Source organism: Narcine bancroftii, chromosome 8 (genome assembly GCF_036971445.1).
Source record: "Narcine bancroftii isolate sNarBan1 chromosome 8, sNarBan1.hap1, whole genome shotgun sequence".
In the NCBI taxonomy this organism is placed as follows: Eukaryota; Metazoa; Chordata; class Chondrichthyes; order Torpediniformes; family Narcinidae; genus Narcine; species Narcine bancroftii.
In genome coordinates this window covers 137,394,559-137,416,641 of record NC_091476.1, presented here as the reverse complement: position 1 = coordinate 137,416,641, position 22,083 = coordinate 137,394,559, and the positions used below count along the sequence as shown (strand labels likewise).

The 22,083-nt window shown below is 40.8% G+C and overlaps 1 protein-coding gene across 6 annotated transcripts in view; it reads right to left on the bottom strand.

Annotated features, from left to right (window-relative positions):
* The window catches only part of sik3 (SIK family kinase 3), a 249,474-nt gene that overhangs the window by 139,332 nt on the left and 88,059 nt on the right, over positions 1-22,083 (bottom strand). The window contains exon 2 of one of the 6 annotated variants that reach the window (XM_069894972.1): positions 3,657-3,752. The exons of 3 other annotated variants lie outside the window; for them this stretch is intronic. The gene's annotated coding sequence lies outside the window, so the exon portion shown is untranslated. Of the gene's footprint in view, positions 1-3,239; positions 3,259-3,656; positions 3,753-21,050; positions 21,171-22,083 lie in introns of those variants that run through there. 2 more of the 6 variants (XM_069894976.1, XM_069894974.1) reach the window with 2 other exon arrangements.

Here is a 22,083-nt window from a genome sequence, read left to right as displayed (position 1 = left end):
AAAGGGCAAATCAAAAGAATCAAGCCTTGGTACAAATCATTTACTGCTTTGTTTGACATACTCATTACCAAGTTGGGAATATCGAATTACACTCTACTCCAGGAACTGAGCAACTGACCTAGACTAAAAAATCTACTGAAATATTTGGGGAATTGGTGGAATTGATTACGCACAGGTCACGACTCCAAAGTTCTTCCAGCTGACTCAGATACATACAGACATGCGAACAGTTGTAGGTAAATTGAAAAGCTTGTGATGTCCTTGTTATTATTCCTCCCTCAAATGCATTGTCATTCATTCATTTACTGTTTACAGTAAAAACTGCAGTATTAAGTATACTTTAATATAAATACCCTGGGACATTCTCTGGTCTAATCAGGTGCCAAATGGAAATGTTTTTGCTCTCTCTCTCTCTCTCTCTCCACCCCCCACCCCACCCCCGACCTCAAGTAATGTCCCTAAATTTGAATATGCAATAATTTATAGTGATATTTGTAAAATGTGGTACAGTATAAGAAACAGACTGGTGAGCTTCTGTTTCAAAAAGGGCCTAAGTCATGAGCAATTGTTCTCCAGATATAATCATCCAAGGGATGATTCCAACTTTGACTAAAAGGATGGCTATGACCATCTAGAAAATATTACAAATTGAGGCAATTTAATATATCAACTCCAAAGATGGGATTCTAAAAATGGCTAACATGTCAGAGTGTTAGTGGATTGCATCAGTTTAAAGATAGAATTCCCCACAAACAAGACTTAAAAGAGATAATACTTGTCTCATCAGAACAAATTTGAAAGTTGCATGTTTATAAAAACTTTGGGAGCACAACAGACCAGCTCTGAAGTTTGATGCAAATGGCTATATTGACACAAGGGGGCAGCTTAGCTGATCAATGCAAGTCTAAAGGAGGTGACCAGTGAAAATATAAACATGTATCAGGTGATGGGAGTTAATGCACCTATAATTAATATATTACATGGAGAAAGCATACAATTAATGAAGTGCTTTTACACTAATTCAAGGAATGTGGCAATTTTTTTAAAATGGTCTTTTAGAAGGATAAGATAGAATTTATGACAGAAACGAGGCAGAAATTACTTTTTATCATTGGAGCATAATTTAATTTAAAACAGGATAATAACTAAACACTGAAAAGGTAATACTGGGGAACAAATGAGAGACATTTCAAAACAATTATTTACAAACAAGTAATAGAATCAGTCTGATTGAAATTGAGGTAAACTATTAGAGTGTACACACACGTATGCAAAAACAAAATAGAAAATAGATTTATGAGACAAGATGGATATTTAAAGGATTAGTACCACAGTTATAATATTTTGAGATTTTAAACAGCAACAATTGATTCATTATCATCCCCTCAAAATTGATCAGCAAACTCCAAGTCCTGGGACTCAACACCCCACTGTGTCATTGGATCCTTGACTTCCTCACTTCTTGTGTTCTTAGGCCCCTGCTCTATTTGCTCTACACCCATGACTGTGTGGCACGATTCCACAACAACATTTACAAATTTGTGGATGATACCACAGTAGTGGGCTGTAGATAAAAGAGCGATACTGGAGGGAGATTGAAAACTTGATTTATTGTTGACTTCAGGAAGGGAAAACCAGAGGATACAATCCAGTGATCATGAGGGGATCAGAGGTGGTGAGGGTGAGCAAATTTAAGTTCTTGGGAGTCACCATCTCATAGGATCTTTCCCAATGTCGTGAAGAAAGCCTGTCAGCGCCTCTACTTCTTTAGAGGTTTGGTATGACATTGCAAACCATGGCAAATTTCTACCAATATAAAATGCACTGACCAGCTGCATCACGATCGAGTATGGGGACACCAATCTCCCCGAACATAAAGCCCTGCAAAAGGTAGTGGACACAGGCCAGGACACATCACAGGCAAAACCCTACCCACCATTGAGAACATCTACAGGGAACAATGCCGTAGGAGAGCAGCAGCAATTATCAAGGATCCACATCACTCAGCACATGCTCTGTTCTCGCTGCTGCCATCAGGAAAGAGGTCTAGGTGCCACAAGACTCGCACCACCAGGTTCAGGAACAGCAGCTACCTCTCCACTATCAGACTCCTCAACAACAAACTCATTCAGGGACTCATCTACACACTCTTACTTTACTGATTTTGTTTTCCTCTCTGTATTGCACGGTTTGTGTGCATTTCTTGATTTTTTTTCCATGAGTACATTGTGGACAGTTTTGTTTTGCACTACCAATTAATGGTAATTCTGCCTCACCTGCAGAAAAGAGAATCTCAGGGTTATATGTATTTAGTCTGACAATAAATTTGAAATCATGATGAATGTTGCATCCACTTTTAGCTCGGATAAAGTGAAATCCAAATTAACTGAAGACTAATTTCAATAGAGCTTAAAAGGACAGACACATCTTGGATTTGATTATGAGTAACAATGAAACTCCAAGATCAATAAGATTTAAGTAACGGTGATTTACATCTGATTACATTTAACTTTACAATGAATAACAAGGCTAAAATTATTTTAAAAATTTGTTGCATTTTAAAATGGCCAACTTTATATGCTTGAGATGCGTGTTAGATTTCAATAAGTCAAAGGGAATTGAGAAACTACAGAACGCTATAAAGGTCTCTGAATACAAGATGCAATTCAAAGGTACTTAGCTAAGGAACTCATATCTGGTTGAATGGATCAAGTCTACATTCATATAGGAGAAAGCAATGGCGTTTAAAGTCATAAGGAAAATGAACAGAATTACAATAATTTAAAACCAAAGTTCATAAAAGAATTGCAAATAAAATACTTGTGAACTGTAAAATTTAGATCCAGGATGCATGGGAAATTGACAAATATTTTATTTTCATTAATAGAAGAAGAAAAATAATGTGGAGCCGTGTCACGGTAGAAATGTTTGTCATGCTCTCTGCAAAAACTTGAGCATCTACAAATGATGGACAAACAAAAACTGTGGAAGTACTGCTTTAGATTTTAACCAAAGGAGCAACATTACTTATTTGAATAAAAGAGAGGATGAAAAAGTGTAGCAGAAGCAAGCTGCGTCAGTATTCACTTTAATATCAACATGGTTGATATATAAAATTAAATCTTAACAGCCAGATACATTTCAACTCTGGAAGCTTGACAAACTAAGTGAGGTAACTACATAATGTTTCAACTTCAAGTTTAAATTTATTGTCAGAATACATACATGACATCACTTACAATATGAGATTCATTTTCCTGTGGGCCAGGCAGAATTTCTACTTATCGGTAGGGTAAGCTATCCTCGAGAAAAAGATATATATACTAAAGAGATAAATAAAAACAAAGAAAGAAATGTAAACAAACTGACCATGCAAATACAAATAAAATATTCAGTTATCAATAATGTGCAAAGTCGGAGTCCTTAAATGAGTCTGACTAAGTCTATTTTTTAGGGGTCTGATGGTGGAGGGGTAGCAACTGTTCCTGAACCTGTCGGTACGAGTCTTGTGGTACCTAGACCCCTTTCCTGACAGCAGAACAGGGCACGTCTTCAGTGGAATGCATTTAGATGATTCCTGCTGCTCTCCAACTGCAGTGTTCCGTGCATTTTCTCTCAATGATGGTGAAAGTTTTGCTTGTGATGTATTTACTTACTGTGCTTTGTCTTTTTACAGGGCTTTCTGCTCAGATGTATGGGTATCGACATACCAGGCAGTGATGCAGCCAGTTAGCACACTTGCTCCTACGCATCTGTGGAAGAATGCCAAGATTGCTAACGTCATACCAAACTCCTGAGGAAGTAGAGGCATTCACGCGCTTTCCCTCACGAAGCCATAAATACATATAACCCTGAGATTCTCTTTTCTGCAGGTGAGGCAGAATTACCATTAATTGGTAGTGCAAAAAAAAAACTGTCCACAATGTAGTCATGGAAAAAAAATCAAGAAATGGTCACAAACCGTGCAATACAGAGAGGAAAACAAAATCAGTAAAGTAAGAGTGTGTAGATGAGGCCCTGAATGAGTTTGTTGTTGAGGAGTCTGATAGTGGAGAGGTAGCTGCTGTTCCTGAACCTGGTGGTGCGAGTCTTGTGGCACCTAGACCTCTTTCCTGATGGCAGCAGCGAGAACAGAGCATGTGCTGAGTGATGTGGATCCTTGATAATTGCTGCTGCTCTCCTACGGCATTGTTCCCTGTAGATGTTCTCAATGGTGGGTAAGGTTTTGCCTGTGATGTGTCCTGGCCTGTGTCCACTACCTTTTGCAGGGCTTTATGTTCAGGGAGATTGGTGTCCCCATACTCGATCGTGATGCAGCTGGTCAGGGCATTTTATATTGGTAGAAATTTGCCATGGTTTGCAATGTCATACCAAACCTCGAAAGAAGTAGAGGCGCTGACAGGCTTTCTTCACGATTCCATTTGATGTTGGGAAAGATCCTCTGAGATGGTGACTCCCAGGAACTTAAATTTGCTGACATTCTCCTCCAATGATCACTGGATCATACACCTCTGGTTTTTCCTTCCTAAAATCTTCAATCAGCTCCCTGGCTTTGGTGACATTGAGTGAGCAGTTGTTAGTTTGAGATGAGCATGTCAGAAATTATTGACATTTCAGTGCTGCTCCCATTGTTTCACTTGTAAAAAGTACTGCAAAAGTTGTCCGAGATCTAATAACTGACTTGTTACTCTAAATGTCTGTGGTGGTTCATGTGAGATATGTAAAGTACGAAATATGACAAAGGAAAAGAGAATTACAGGAACGTGTCGCAAGACAATTAAAAATTTCCCAAATAAGTAATAATGCATGTCAACTTATCTGATGTACTGTTTCCATTGCTAAAACAGTAATTATGCTTCAGGTTCAGCAAACAGGAACTTGCAGTACACATCAGTATTTCCTGTTTTTTCAATATGCCTAGTCCCTTTGAATGAACAGGGATATCATTGCGAACAATGTTCAACAGTGTACTTCATTAACAAAAGAGATAAACTTATTTCTGAAAATGCTCAACAAGATTAATTCAAAGTCGTGACTAACATCTTCAAACATTTGGCAGAATCTGTGTCCAAAAAAGAACAGTTAAGATATAACTTCAGTAACTCTGCCATGGATATATAGTGGGTTATCTTTTATTCAAATTACCTCCTCAAAGCAAACAGGGGCAGATATGCATCATGTCAATTTTCTGCTGTGGTACTAAAGACCCCCCAGCAAATTCCTCTAGCATTTACTGTGTGTTTTTACTAAAGATATCAATTAGGAATTAAATATAAAATCCCCATTATTCAGAATTCAAGCAACCATCAACCTCACGCAACTGGCAAAAAATTGAAGAAATAAATAAATTTAAATGAACAAAAATTTTAAAGTTTAAAATTGGGTGAATAGTGTACTAACAATAATCTCACACCAAAACCAAGGAGCTGATTTAGGAAGAGACAACTAGAGGTGATGATCAAGTGATCATGAGGGATGAGAGGTGGGAAGGGTGAGCAAATTTAACGATCTCAGATCACCTTTCCTGAAACCAACATACTACTGTTATTGTGAAGAAAGCACATCGGAGCCTCTACTTCCTCAGGAGTTTGAGGAGGTTCAATATGACATCAGAAACATTGGCAAACTTCTACAGTGCTGACTGGCTGCATCACGGCCTCGTATGAGAGCACCAATTACCAAAGGTAGTGGTCACCGCACATCAGAAGCAAAACTCTTTCCCCACCCCCCCCCCCCCCCACCAACAAAGAGAAAATCTACATTGAACGCTACCATCAGAGAGGATCAGAGATTATAAAGGATTCGTATCAACCAGGACATTCTCTGTTCTAGCTGGTGCCATCAAAAAAGAGGTATAGATGCCACAGACTTGTGACACCATGTTTAAGAACAGTTGGCGTTGCTCCACCATCAGACTTTTAATCAGAGACTAATCTAGAGACTCTTACTTTGCACATTATTTATGACTGAATTTTTTTTCTGTATTGCACAGTTCGTTTACATTTCTCTATTTTGTATACATATTTTTTATTGAGTATAGTTACAGTTACCGATAAGTAGAAATTCTGTCTGCTCCACAAGGAAAAAAATCTCAGAGTTATATATGAACTGACAATAAATTTGAATTTTGAACTTTAATATTTTGTGTACTGAGTATCAGCAACATTTGGGCAATAACGGCAAAGAAAACCACATCAATAGATAAGTCACCACTCCACTGCAATAATATTCTCACCTGTAAACACTATCACAAAATAGCTATCAGAAACTATACAATATTATTGTGTGCTTCTGTGTGACAATTAATTCCCATGACCATCTCTGCCACAATTTAGTAGCAGCGACAGATTTTCCCAGCTATCTTTCATGCAGTAGAATTTTGTTAAAAATCTGAGCAGAAGATGAAAAATCTTTCTTACCAAATGTTACCAATTTAACCTTTCCTAATTTAAAGAACATAAAAATTCTACCTACAAGATAACATCATTTTTTTTTCAAAAATCAGCTAATATAAATACAGGCAGTCTTATTTAAGTTTGGCGGGGCTAATTTTTGTTAACCAATATTTGCACTTCAACCTTTTTACAATCTGGGCTTATTAATACTCTTTAGAAAATACAGGTACATAATCTTTTATCTGAAAATATGCAACTGAAACCTCTGAAAATTGAACAATTTTTCCATGGATGTCGTCTGCACACCAAAGCTCACGTTTGAGCTGACCTGACCTGACACAACCCACCCCCATCAAGTGCCATGTCTCAGTGCTCCTACCAGTCAGACATGCCAGGAGCCAGAGGTCCGCACTCCCGCCCGGAAGCCTGAGGCAACTTCTTCGATGCGGAGAGCAGCTGGTCCCCGACACCTCCCAATCAGCAGTCCCTGACTATGATCCCTGCTCCTGCTGAGAGCCCAAGGTCCCTGCTCCTGCCCAGGAGACCAAGACAACTTCTTCGATGCGGACAGCCACCGGTCCCTGATACCTCTCACTGACACCTCCCAACCACCACCACTGTCCCTGACTACGGTCCCCGCTCCTATACGGGAACCAGAGGTCCCCACTCCTGCCCAGGAGCCCGAGGACACTGAAAGAAGTTTTTAAAAAGACTCCAACCTGAAGACGATGGTCACCATATTTTAAGGTGTTTAGCTTAGTTTGAGCTAGTTTATGTTTGCAGTTTTACTGTATGCTTTACTTAAAAAAAGAACACTAGTAATTTTATGGTCTATCTTTACTATCCCCCCCACCCACTTCCCCAGTCCAGCACAGACATACCCCCACCCCATCACCCTACCCATCCAGCACCACTGCAAACACCCCCCCACCACCTCTGGTCCAGGGCACTCCCCCATCCAGAGACCCTTCTAGTTGGGGTGTGTCTCTTTTTGCGCAAATCTGAAATCAGCACAATTACTTAACATACACCTAATATCCGAAAAATTACAAATTCCAAAAAGTGTCTGGTCCCAAGGATTTCAGATAAAAGATTATGTCTTGCATTTTCATTCCTTAATTCATCCATCCAATTTTTCACAGCACAACTAATAATACTTGGAATCATTGTCACGAGCACAGCATGGAATTTAGAAGACAAAATCTGTCAACTATATTTCTTGACTCATAATTCAAGTAAGATTACACAAACCTTTCCAGGTGAGAGCAGATGCTATAAAACTGTTTTATAAGTCTTGACAATGCTTAAATACATCTGGCCTATCCTTGAGGAAAGAAATTATTAACTGATTTCACTTCAAAACTGTAACAGATCATTGCATTAAAATGATTCTTGAATGGACCGCTCATGAATGAAATTGATGATGCCCTTGAGCTGCTTTAACTGAATCTTTTATCTGTAACAATGTATAATGTTTTATTTTGCACTGTTGTTCTTAAGTATAGATTGACTTGCCTGGATAGCACACAAAACAAAATTTTCACTGTATTTCTATAAATACCAAAGGTTCTACATCGTATCTATCTCACATGCATTGGCATAACCATCCATTTGGAAAGTTGCCAAGGTTAATTATGAGTACAACTGCAACATTAAGATAAGTTACTCACCAAAGATGAAGATGCTAATGAAGAAAAAAATTAATCAGACTTGTGTTGCTAATGTTACGAGCCCAAAGAACCCCAAAACCCAGCAGCAATATACATTCACCAAGACAAGTGGTTTTTAAAACAAAAGTTATTTTCAATAAACTTCAAACATGAAAATAGAATCAAACTTTAACTTAACTCTATACTATACTATACTCTATACTAACCCAAATAACCCCCTTCTAATTCAGTCAAACGAAGTGAGAGGAAACTTCCAGGCAAACCTCAAAGCAAAGTTCAAGGATGCAATCCGCCTCACGGTCTCATCCCCTGAAACATACTACCATACTGCAATCTACTGAAGAGGTACTGGGCTTCTCCTCCAGGAAAAACAAGGACTGGTTCGACGAAAACAGCCAGGAAATCCAGGAGCTGCTGACAAAGAAGCAAGCTGCCCACCAGACTCACCTTACAAAGCCATCCTGGCCAGAGAAGAAACAAGCCTTCCGTCGCGCATGCAGCCATTTTCAGCGCAAACTGTGGGAAATCCAAAATGAGTGGTGGACTAGCCTCGCCAAACGAACCCAGCTCAGCGCGGACATTGGCAACTTCAGGGGTTTTTACGAGGCTCTAAAGGCTGTGTACGGCCCCTCACGCCAAGTCCAAAGCCCGCTGCGCAGCTCAGACGGAAAAGTCCTCCTCAGCGACAAGATCTCCATCCTCAACCGATGGTCAGAACACTTCCAATCTCTTTTCAGTGCCAACCGCTCAGCCCTGCTCCAGCTCCCTCAACAGCCCCTAAGGCTAGAGCTGGATGAGGTCCTCACCCGGTAAGAGACATACAAGGCAATTGAACAACTGAAAAGTGGCAAAGCAGCAGGTATGGATGGAATCCCCCCAGAGGTCTGGAAGGCTGGCGGCAAAACTCTGCATGCCAACTGCATGAGTTTTTCAAGCTTTGCTGGGACCAAGGAAAATTGCCTCAGGACCTTCGTGATGCCATCATCATCACCCTGTACAAAAACAAAGGCAAGAAATCAGACTGCTCAAACTACAGGGGAATCATGCTGCTCTCCATTGCAGGCAAAATCTTCGCTAGGATTCTCCTAAATAGAATAATACCTAGTGTCGCTGAGAATGTTCTCCCAGAATCACAGTGCAGCTTTCGCACAAACAGAGGAACTACTGACATGGTCTTTGCCCTCAGACAGCTCCAAGAAAAGTGCAGAGAACAAAATAAAGGACTCTACATCACCTTTGTTGACCTCACCAAAGCCTTTGACACCGTGAGCAGGAAAGGGCTTTGGCAAATACTAGAGAGCCTCGGATGCCACCCAAAGTTCCTCAACATGGTTATCCAACTGCACGAAAACCAACAAGGTCGGGTCAGATACAGCAATGAGCTCTCTGAACCCTTCTCCATAAACAATGGCGTGAAGCAAGGCTGCGTTCTCGCACCAACCCTCTTTTCAATTTTCTTTAGCATGATGCTGAACCAAGCCATGAAAGACCTCAATAATGAAGACGCTGTTTACATCCGGTACCGCACGGATGGCAGTCTCTTCAATCTGAGGCGCCTGAAAGCTCACACCAAGACACAAGAGCAACTTGTCCGTGAACTACTCTTTGCAGACGATGCCGCTTTAGTTGCCCATTCAGAGCCAGCTCTTCAGCGCTTGACGTCCTGTTTTGCGGAAACTGCCAAAATGTTTGGCCTGGAAGTCAGCCTGAAGAAAACTGAGGTCCTCCATCAGCCAGATCCCTACCATGACTACCCCACATCTCCATCGGGCACACAAAACTCAAAACGGTCAACCAGTTTACCTATCTCAGCTGCACCATTTCATTGGATGCAAGGATCGACAACGAGATAGACAACAGACTCGCCAAGGCAAATAGCGCCTTTGGAAGACTACACAAAAGAGTCTGGAAAAACAACCAACTGAAAAACCGCACAAAGATAAGCGTATACGGAGCCGTTGTCATACCCACGCTCCTGTTCAGCTCCGAATCATGGGTCCTCTACCGGCATCACCTACGGCACCTAGAACGCTTCCACCAGCGTTGTCTCCGCTCCATCCTCAACATTCATTAGAGCGACTTCATCCCTAACATCGAAGTACTCGAGATGGCAGAGGCTGACAGCATCGAATCCACGCTGTTGAAGATCCAACTGCGCTGGGTAGGTCACGTCTCCAGAATGGAGGACTATCGCCTCCCCAAGATCGTGTTATATGGCGAGCTCTCCACTGGCCATCGTGTCAGAGGTGCACCAAAGAAGAGGTACAAGGACTGCCTAAAGAAATCTCTTGGTGCCTGCCATATTGACCACCGCCAGGGGGCTGATATCGCCTCAAACCGTGCATCTTGGCGCCTCACAGTTCGGCGGGCAGCAACCTCCTTTGAAGAGGACCGCAGAGCCCACCTCACTGACAAAAGACAAAGGAGGAAAAACCCAACACCCAACCCCAACCAACCAATTTTCCCCTGCAACCGCTGCAACCGTGTCTGCCTGTCCCGCATCGGACTTGTCAGCCACAAACGAGCCTGCAGCTGACGTGGATATTTACCCCTCCATAAATCTTCGTCCGCGAAGCCAAGCCAAAGAATTCTAAGCGCATGTGTATGTAATGTGTGTATAAATTCAAGAAAAGTTCTTTGATTCACAGTTCAATCTCATTTCTCCTTTTTCCAAGTTCTCTGGTTGTAGGCAATCACCATACTGTGCACAGAATTTAACATGTATAAAGTTCACCAGGCTTGGTGCTTGAAAGATAAATGTTTACCGCTCAAGAAGGTTCTTGTAGGGTTTGCAGAGAGAGATATTTGTTGCTCCAGGATTTCCACAACTGAGGTACCACCACTAGTCACCTCAGGGTCTCATTGATGAAACTTGCCCCATCAGGGTCTTCTAGATGGTAACCTCTTTCTTCAAGTTACCACAGAGTTCCATTCCTTCCTCTATTTCAAGAGAAACATCAGACAGATAGCACTTCCAGCCATCTACTGCTCTGGAACTTGCTTTCATCAGTTTCAAACAGTTTTCCCTGGATTGCACTTTTCTGTTACTTGTCAGTGTCCCACACACTCACTGACTGACTGACTGAGCTGTTAACTCAACTCTCTAACTTTTCCAACTGAAATGCCAAAGAGAGCATGTGACTCATGTCTTGCAAAACCCCCACCTTCTCCAGCAAACACCAGGAGTTCTTTCTTCTTCTCAAGTTGTTATCTTAGGTAAACAATCCAGAATTGTCCTTTCTGTGAGCACTTTGCAGAAAGGGTACTGATAGACAGCATGACCCCAGCAAGACAATGGTCAAGCATTTTAGGAGATCAGTTTAATTAACACCTACTTGTGAAAGGTGTTTACATTTCTCCAGAGATCTTGCAATGTGAATCCTTCAGTCTTTCAAATAAGATCTGTTTTAAAATGTGTGTATGTATGTGACCTACTCTAAATCTTATAAATTCTCCCCAAATATTAATATTGTTACAATAAAGATGAAAGTCAGCCATTAATTTTGTTAATTTTAAACTTTCCTTTTTCATGTAAAATATACATTGCTGTGGCACTCTCATATTCTTGGGACATCATATCCCTGATTACTCTGTAATCAATTTAATACTTTTTCTAATATGATCCTATTATTAATAAAAAAATACAGACATGGCACACAATTGCACACCACAAGCTTATGTAAAAATCAATGAGCTACATGGACAGTTAATACACTTTGATAATGCTATTTGGAAGAGAATGAAAGAAGCTTGCAACCCAACAAAGTACTATCCAGTCTAAGCACACCTTTCAGTACTTGATCATTTGCTCGACAGATTACAGCTGGCAAGCATGCATCCAAATGCTGTTTTAAATAACAAGTTTCTGCCTCTGGATTTTTTTTAATTTAAATTCAGACATACAGCAAGGTAACAGGCCTTCAGGCCAAGCCCATGCTGGCCAATTACACCCAGTTGACCCACAACCCCCATCCATTTTGAAGGGTGGCAGGAAACTGAAGCACCCGGAGGAAACCCATGCAGACAAAGGGAGAACATACAAACTCCTTACAGGCAGACAGCAGAGGATTTGAATTTGGGTCACTGGCACTGTAACAGCTTTGTGATAACCATTACCCTAACCATCTTTCTGATGAAAGCTCTTTAAACTGAAACGTTACGTCTATTTTTAATTCTCTTTAATTTTTGATTGTACTACTCTTTCAGACAGTGGATTTGTGAACCCCAGCATCCTCTGAGTAGAGTGCATTTCCTCATCTCTCTCATACTTTTTCTAATCATCTTAAATCTATAGTCCTTGGGTTTTTTTAAGCTCCATGACAAGGATAAAAAAAATATATCTTGTATTTACTCCTCAAGCAGCTCACATTTTATGCAATTAATTATCCCCTGAATCTGCTCTGATACAAACAGTATCCAAACTTATCCAGGACAAAAAAAAATAAAGTAATGGAGGAAAATCAGGAAGTCAACCAGTATCTAAGGAGGCAATGGAACAGTTATCGCTTCAGGACAAAACCCTGCATCAGTCCTGCCCAAGCAAACTTCTGAAGTGGGCACAGAAACAACATTCAAAAGAACAGATTTATAGATATGAGGGATTTTGAGGAATACAGACCGTGTAGTCAAATGGGATTAGACCAGAATACCAAACTGGTCATCATGGACTAATTGGGCTGATGGGCCTGTTTTATGCCATACAATTTACAATGTCACAATTCAAATTCAAAATTAATCACTCGCATTTTACTGTCAGATCCTATCATTTGATAATTATTTCCAACAGCATCCTGATATGATTCTTCATTAGGGATCACAAATTTAAATTTTATCATTAATCATATTTATTAAAAATTAATCTGATCATTTGCAGTTACCAAAGCTATTGATCAAAACCAATAAAGGGCCAAGATTTCAATCATTTAGATCCCAACTATCACACAATCTTCAACGATAACTTCATTAATTGAATATAATATGGTTTTTATCCATAAAGTCTCGGATATGACTTAAACTGGAAGTGAATCTGCTAATATAATTTCAGTAAAATATCACTTTGTTAGATTGCATGACCTAAAATGAAATTAGCCTTGAAAAATGTTCAGTCCAGTTTACGTGTTATTTTCTTTTGTGAATTTCTTTGTGACACTTAGTAGATGGTGCTGTAAAGGGATACTATTTTAGCTAAGATATATTCCAATTAGAGCAACACTTCAATGAGAATGATAGGTTATCTAAATCATAGAATGATATTAAAAAAATAACATTTCTGAATGGAGTTATCATGAGAGACCATCCAAGATGAACAACCACCCAGGATGAGATCAATTTCTTTTGAACATTTAATTGAACTATATAAATAGATCAGAGATTTAGACAAGGCTAATTAAATTTTAAATTTAGGCATGCAGCATGGTAACAGGCCTTTTCGGCCTCGGAGCCTGTGCCGCCCAAATACACCAAGTAATTTACCAACCCTATATGTTTTTGAAGGGTCGGAAGAAACTGGACTACCAAGAGTAAACCCACACAGACATGGAGAAAATGTACAAACTCCTTACAGACAGCACCAGGTTCAAACCTGAGTGGCTGGTGCTGTGATAGCATTGCATTAACTGCTACGTAAACTGAGCTGCCCCAAATTCTAGATTAATTTATTTTTCAGAGGAAACAGTAATTATAGAGGTGTTAGCTTTAAGTCAACATGGATTTGAGAGTAGCTGAGAATTATTTTTCCACAAAATGAATGGAGAAGGCCGCAAAGAATGGTGGAGGCAAAAGTCTTTCCAACATTTAAAAACTATCTGGGTAAGAGCTTCAAGAGCCATAATATGCAGAACTATGGACCAAGAAATGGGAAGCACAACTTACTGAAAATCTACTCTTAATCAATGTGATAGGCCAAATAGTCTCTTTCAGGTACTTTTTTTAATAATTCTATCATTTGCAACAAATGGCTTTATTTTGAAAATGGTTATTGTCAGCGATACATTTCAATCTAGTTTATCATTTTCCTCTAATGTTGTGCTCAACCTACTGTCAGGAAAAAGTATCAGGACCAAGCATATGCACAACTTTTGGTCTTTTAGAAATACTAATGAACAATTCATTCCATTCTTGTTTAGATGACAGTGTCAACCTTAATAATAAAACAATGAATTCATCAAATCATAAATGATCCAATCTAATCACAGGTGATGCTTAAGAGAGTAAAAAATTAGCAATCGATTTCTTGTTTTTATTTCCCCCAGGGAAGATGTAATGCCGAATTCCTGACTACTTATTCAAATCAGCATTAAAAAAATTGTAGTGTTCTGATGTCTGACAAAGATCAAAACAAATTATCTAGTCATTTGCATATCCATTTTTTTTTTGAATATTTTATTTTGGATTTTCACCGACCCTTTCACAAGATTAGCAGAAGCAAGTCTGTTCCAATAAGATTATAACTTGATAAGATTAGTCAGACACAACATCACTTTCCTATTGTCTCCCATAATCTTTGATACTCTTCGTTTAACTGTATCTCAACCTCCATGTGAATATATTCAATAACTTCACCTCTACAGCTTTCTTGGATACAAAATTCCAAACACTGTCAACACTCAAGTAGTTTTTGCTCATCTCCATCTAAAATAGGGGATCTATTCTGAAACCATGTGCCATAGTTCTGATGCCCCATCTGGAGAAAGGATCCATCCAATCAAACTTTCGGCAACTTGCATGTTTCAGTAGCATCACCTTTCATTTTTATCACACTGCACACAGTATAGAAACAACTCCTTACACCTTACCTCACCCTTGCTGACTATAATGCCTATCTTCTTCTTTCTTTGGCTTGGCTTCGCGGACGAAGATTTATGGAGGGGTAAACGTCCACATCAGCTGCAAGCTCGTTTGTGGCTGACAAGTCCGATGCGGGACAGGCAGACACGGTTGCAGCGGTTGCAGGGGAAAATTGGTGGGTTGGGGTTGGGTGTTGGCTTTTTCCTCCTTTGTCTTTTGTCAATGAGGTGGGCTCTGCGGTCTTCTTCAAAGGAGGTTGCTGCCCGCCGAACTGTGAGGCGCCAAGATGCACGGTTTGAGGCGATATCAGCCCACTGGCGGTGGTCCATGTGGCAGGCACCAAGAAATTTCTTTAGGCAATCCTTGTACCTCTTCTTTGGTGCACCTCTGTCACGGTGGCCAGTGGAGAGCTCGCCATATAACACGATCTTGGGAAGGCGATGGTCCTCCATTCTGGAGACGTGACCCACCCAGCGCAGCTGGATCTTCAGCAGCGTGGACTCGATGCTGTCGGCCTCTGCCATCTCGAGTACTTCGACGTTAGGGATGAAGGCGCTCCAATGAATGTTGAGGATGGAGCGGAGACAACGCTGGTGGAAGCGTTCTAGGAGCCGTAGGTGATGCCGGTAGAGGACCCATGATTCGGAGCCGAACAGGAGTGTGGGTATGACAACGGCTCTGTATACGCTTATCTTTGTGAGGTTTTCCCATTTGACTGCATTAGCCTATATCCTTCAATGCCTTTCATAACCAAGTAACTGTCCACATACCCATTAAATATTGTAATTGTATCTGCCTCCACCATATTCTCTGGCAGTTTGTTCCAGATATCTTCCATTGATCATTGTACTGAACTGCTCATCCTTTCTTCAGACATCAGTTCCAAGAATTAATCTTGCAAACCTTTTCTGCACTGCACTGTTTCCAATGGAAGGACATCCTTCTACAAATACTATATGCAAATGTAGGCTCAACAAAGCCTATAAAGTGTCATAGAGACAAGGGGATATTGCACAAAAATGATGGCTCAGCCCACACTAGGCATCAACCACCATCTGCCACTAGTCCCACATTAATCCCATTTTTAATCTTCCCACGGATTTCTCCATTCTCTTTATAGACTGTGTTTGAAATGGCCAATTAACCTACAACCCACACATCTTGAATTCAGGAGGAAATCCATCCAGTCACAGAGAAGGTGCAAACTCTGAATTGACAGCACCTTTGGTCTCTGGTGGCTGCGAAACAATGACTTCACTTGGGGGACTGCCATGGCACATCGAAAACTCTCATAGACCTCTCTTCCTTTGCATTCCGTGCAATATTCCTAATCATTTGCTGTATGCCTGCATGCTAACATTTTCTGTTCCATGTACTAGGCATTTACAAATCTTTGAATTTTTTTTTAAATTTAGACATTTATTTTGCAACACTTTGTGGTGTCATTCCATTCAAATAATAATTAGCCTTTTCATTTTTGTATCCAAAATGGATAACCTCATAATAATGTCCATCAGCCAACTCTTATCCTCTCATCCATATCCCTCAAAAAGCTCCTCGCAACTTATTAACTCTTCTAACTTTCAACTATCAGCAAAATTTGGCTACAACATATTTAATACCTTCATCCAAGTTCTCAATATAAATTATTAATACTTAAGGCCAGAGATCCCAGTTGCATGCACACTAATTACTGACTGCCAATCCAAAAATTACCTATTCATCTCAGATCAGCATCTCTACCTCCTCAGGAGTTTGCGAAGGTTTCGTATATCATTAGAAACCTTGGCAAACTTCTACAGATGTGTAGTTGAAAGTGAGCTGAACAGCTGCATCACGTCTTGGAATGGGGGCACCAATACTTTTGAGTGGAAAGCCCTGCAAAAGGTCATGGACACAGCCCAGTACATCACAGGTAAAACTCTCCCATCGAAAAATCTTTATGTAAGAAACAGAAAGTTGTGATGGTAGATTTTAACTTTCCACATACTGACTGGGACTCCCATATTGTAATAGTGCTGGATGGCATGGAGTTTGTCAAATGTGTTCAGAAAAGTTTTCTAAATCAATATATAGAGGCACCAATGAGAGAGGATGCAATACTTGATATCCTGTTAGGGAACAGACAGGTCACGTGACAGAAGTAAGTGTAGGCAAACATTTTAGGTCCAGTTACTAAAATGTCATTAGTTTTGTTAATTATGGATAAGAATAGTCCTCGAGTTGAGATTCTAAATTGGAGAAAGGCCAATTTTGCAGAAATAAGAAAGGATCTAGGAAGAGTGGATTGGAATAAGTTTTTTTCTGGCAAGGATGTGTTCAGTAGGTGGAAAGCCTTCAAAGGTGAATTTTTAAGAGTGTAGAGTTTATATGTTCCTGTCAGGATTAAAGGCAAAGTTAACAGGCATATGGAACCTTGATTTTCAAGGGATATTGGCGATCTGGTTAAGAAGAAGAGAGAGGTGTATAGCAGGTATAAGCAACAAGGAGAAAATGAGGGACAAGAACAGTATAGAAAATATAAGGAGGAAATCAGGAAGGCAAAAAGGCATGCGGTTGCTTTGGTAGATAATGTGTTGGTAGACTGATAGGTTTCTACAAGTATATTAAGAATAAAAGGATAATAAGGAACAAAATTGGTCTGATAGAAGATCAGAGAGGTTGTCTATGCATGGTACCTCACAGGATGGGGGAGATCTTAAAAAGTTTTTTTTTTACATTGGTATTTACTCAGGAAACTGGCATGGTGTATAAGGAAGGAAGGAAAATAAGCAATAGTGGCATGAAACATAGAGATTAAAGAGGAGGAGGTGCTTGCTGCCTTGCAGCAAAGAAAGGTAGATAAATCCCCTGGGCCTGATCTGATATTCCCACAGTCCTTGAGGGAGACTAGTGTAGAAATTGCAGGGGTCCTAGCAGAAATATTTAAAATGTCCTTAGCCACGGGTGAGATGCCAGAGGTTTAGAGGGTAGCTCATGTTGTTCCGTTGTTTAATAAAAAGATTCCAAAAGTAAACCAGGAAATTACAGGCTGGTTTACAAAGATTGGTAGTGGATGAATGCTTCTCAGACTGGAGGCCTGGGATTAGTGGCACGCCTCAAGGATCAGTGCTGGGACCATTGTTGTTTGTTGTCTATATCAATGATCTGGATGATAATGTAGTAAATTGGATCAGCAAGTTTACTTTTACTCTGCCCTTGAAAGACAGACTTAACTGCCTTTTAATCATTTTACTTACCTGTGTGAATGTGATGAAAAAGGGATGGGGAGTCATTTTCATATCGGTACTTACCCTCCAAGGTAGGTAGTATCAGAGCTGACATGTTTTGCTTAACCGCCTTTCAGTCTCCTTTTGCACCAGGATACCAGATCCCTATGTAAAAGGTCGCACTGAACTGGCTTTTCCTGGTTCAGTGTGAACACTCCAATCTGACCTGGCTTTAAACATGTATAGTTGACACGCCAATTTAGTAAGATATCTGTGTGAAAGGCGTATAACAATAAAAGTGTTGTGGACAGCAAGGAAGGTTTTCAAGGCTTGCAGAAGGATCTGGACTAACTGGAAAAATGGCAGTTGGAATTTAATCCAGTCAAGTGTGAAGTGTTGCAATTGGAAGGACAAACCAAGGAAGGACATAAAATAGTAAATGGAAGGGCATTGAGGAGTGCAGGGTTCTGGGAATACAGATACATAATTCCATGAAAGTGGCGTCACAGGCAGACAGGGTTGTAAAGAAAGCTTTTGGCATCTTGACTTTCATAAATCAAAGTACTTTAGAGGAAATAACGTATAATTTGCAAAAAAAATATTCTTTTTTTAATTAAAATGTGAAGTTTGTATTTGGAATGTATGGGTTTAGATGTTAAGCAAAAGTTTTATATGTGACAAAAGATGTAAAAGGATGGCACAACGTACAGCAACCTGTTATAATTTGATGGGTTTTTTTAAATAAGCTCTGAAGGGGGGAGGGTTGTAGGGGGTGGGATAGGTGGGAGGGGGGAGGAGGGGCTAGCTTTAGATTATTTTGTTTTTTTTTGTTTTGCAAAATTCTTAAATAAAATTGTCAACAAAAAAAAAAGCAAAGTACTGAGTATAAGAGTTGGGATGTTATGGTGAGATTGTAAAAAACATTGGTGAGGACAAATTTGGAGTATTGTGTGCAGTTCTGGTCATCTAACTATAGGAAGGATATCAGTAAGATTGAAAGAGTGCAGAGAAGATTTACTAGGATGTTGTGGGGTCTTCAGGAGTTGAGTTACAGGGAAAGATTAAACAGGTTAGGACTTTATTCTTTGGAGCATAGAAGAATGAGGGGAGAGATATGATAAAGGTTTGCAAAGTAATGAGGGTATAGACAGATTAAATGCAAGTAGGTTTTTTCCATAGATTAGGAAAGATAAATACAAGAGGACATGGCTTTAAGGTGAAAGGGGAAAGGCTTAGGGGGAACTTCATCACTGAGAGAGTGGTTGAAGAGTAGAACAAGCTGCCATCTAACATGGTAAATGCAGGCTCACTTAAGTTTTAAGAATAAGTTGGATAGATACACCGTTGGGAGTAGTCTGGAGGGTTATGGACTGGGTGCAGGTCAATGAGACGAATGGAAAAATATTTCAGCACAGACTAGAAGGGCTGAATGATCTGTTTACTATGCTCTAGTGTTCGATGAACGTGACCATCGGAGAGCAGGAGCAATCATCAAGAATCCACAACATGCAGGACATTCTCCTTTCTTGCTGCAGCCATCAGAAAAGCAATACAAGAAAAGATGCCACAAGACTTGTATCACCAGGTTCAGGAACCCCACCACCATCCTAAACAACAAATTCAGAGACTAATTTAAAGATTCTTTCTTTGCACATAATTTATTACTGATTTTTTTTCTATATTGCAGTTTGTTTACATTTATTTCTTTGTTAACATTTCTCTGTTTTTTCAATTTCTTTTTTTTCTTGTTTACAATTATGGACAAGTAGAAAATCAGCCTGGCTTGCAGGTAAAAGAATCTCAGAGTATGTATGCAGTGAACTGGGATTTACTGTCGTGTGTTGTGCTGATGGCTAGCTCTGGATCCTGGCTCCACCCCCATTTGTTCACATATAACCCTGGTTTCCCGTCTAACCCCAAAGCCCTTCCGAAGACTACTGTGAGACCCTACCTATAGTTATAAGCTATCAAAAGCATTTGTCCTCTCTCCAATCATGAGAGCTTTTATCCACGCTAGAGTTTTATTAGCTTATTCCCTAAAAAAAAATATGCAAGAGCTACACAAGCCAGGAATGCTACTGATAGTCCCCCGACGTGGCTGAGGAGTTTACATACTGGCTCGACTGCTCCAGGCCTACCTGAACACGACCAGAGAAGTCTTCCATACCGATGAACTCAGGAGGATAGGAACAAAAGGGTATGCAGTCATCAGGGATTGCATTACATATAATGCTGCCATCGAGGCATTGAAGGCTCAATACCAGAAGTCACAAAATGAGGTCCTAAGGAGGCACCAATTCTCTCTACGTCACCAACAGCCAGAAGAGACCATCGATGACGACCTGCTGGATCTGTGGATGCTTGCCAAGAAGAGCAAGTTCAAAGCAGCTAAGGGTCGCGTTCATGAAGAAGAACAGATCCGGGACACTCTAGTCTACTTTAAGTACATGGGGCAGCGACTACTCGAGACGGGTAAGAAGGACCTGGCTAGCCACCTTGAACTAGCTAAATCATTGAAACAGGCCAAGCACGAGAATGACAACCTTGAAGCCAGCAAGCAAGCTCACCCAGGTGACCCCTTCCAAGGACCCGCTGCTCTTGCGTCCCAAGTCCTAACAGCCACTGCTTCCAGTGCTAGGGAGTGATTTTTCTTTGGCAACAGCCAGCATCCCCGATCTCGTTACCCGGCTAAAGACTCAGTGTATTCCAGCTGTGGCAAGAAAGGGCATTGGGTGAGGTTTTGCCATGTGAGGGGAAGCCTGGGAAAGTCCGCGGCCTGCATCGCTCCCGGATCCGATACCAGGCGCAAGGCGTTTGCCCCGAATCCACTTGCTGCGCTACATGCCAACAGAGGGTGGCAATGGCAGAGAGGAAACAGTGCACCAAAGGCACAGTGGCCATCTTACTGCTACCCAAATTCAAACTCGGCACCATCATCAGAGAAGGAAGGACGGCCATCTTGCTGTACTACAAGGTTGACGCCATCTTACCCATGCAGGGCAATCCAGGATGATGGGGGCCACTCAAGTGAGGAGTAGGAGTCTCCGGGGTCCTAGCCTCGATGGTTCTAGATCAGGACAAACCTCACCAGCTCAGCAACTCCATAGTGTCTATAAAGGTAAACAGACATTCCACTAAATGCCTAATCGACACAGGGTCTACAGAAAGCTTCACAGACTCACGGACTGTGCAAGAGTACAACCTAAAGATACATCCTTCCAATTATCGCATATTCCTTGCATCTCATTCGCATTCTACACATATTCAACAATATCATATAGCATATCTGTCGTTTGAAGGGGGGGACCTTCTGTAAATTTCGCCTGTATATATTTAATGAATTGTGTGCTCCAGTGCTGTTGGGTCTGGACTTACTGTGCCATCTTGAAAGCGTGATCTTGGAGTATTCTGGTCCCCTCCCCCCGTAACAGTTTGGAAAGGAGGGCTCCTAAAATCAGAACCCACATGCAGCCTCTCCACACTGAATATTGACCCCTCCGCCTCTCTTCCAGATCTGTCCTCAGATTGCAAACCAATTGCTACCAAGAGCAGGAGGTACAGCACAGCAGATTGAGATTTCAAAGTCTAAGACACAATGTCTTTCGATGAAGATATCATCGAACCTAGCATCAGCCCATGGAGAGCGCAAGTGGTAGTGGTAAAAAGGGAAAACAAGTCCGGGCTAGTAAGTGAATATAGCCAAGCTAATCATTAGTACACACTCCAGGATGCATACCCCCTCCCTTGAATTTCAGACATGGTGAATGATATTGCGCAGTATCGGGTCTATTTGACCATCAACCTGAAAGCTGCTTATCACCAGCTGCCAATCCGTTCAGAGGACCGTCCATATACAGCTTTTGAGGCTATCAGTTGTATCGATCAATTCCAGAAGGTCCCTTTCAGTATTACTAACAGGGTTTCTATCTTCCAGAGGCAGATGGACAGAATGTGGATGAGTATGGGTTGAAGGCTACTTTCCCCTACCTCAATAACATCACCATCTGTGGTCATATCTTGATG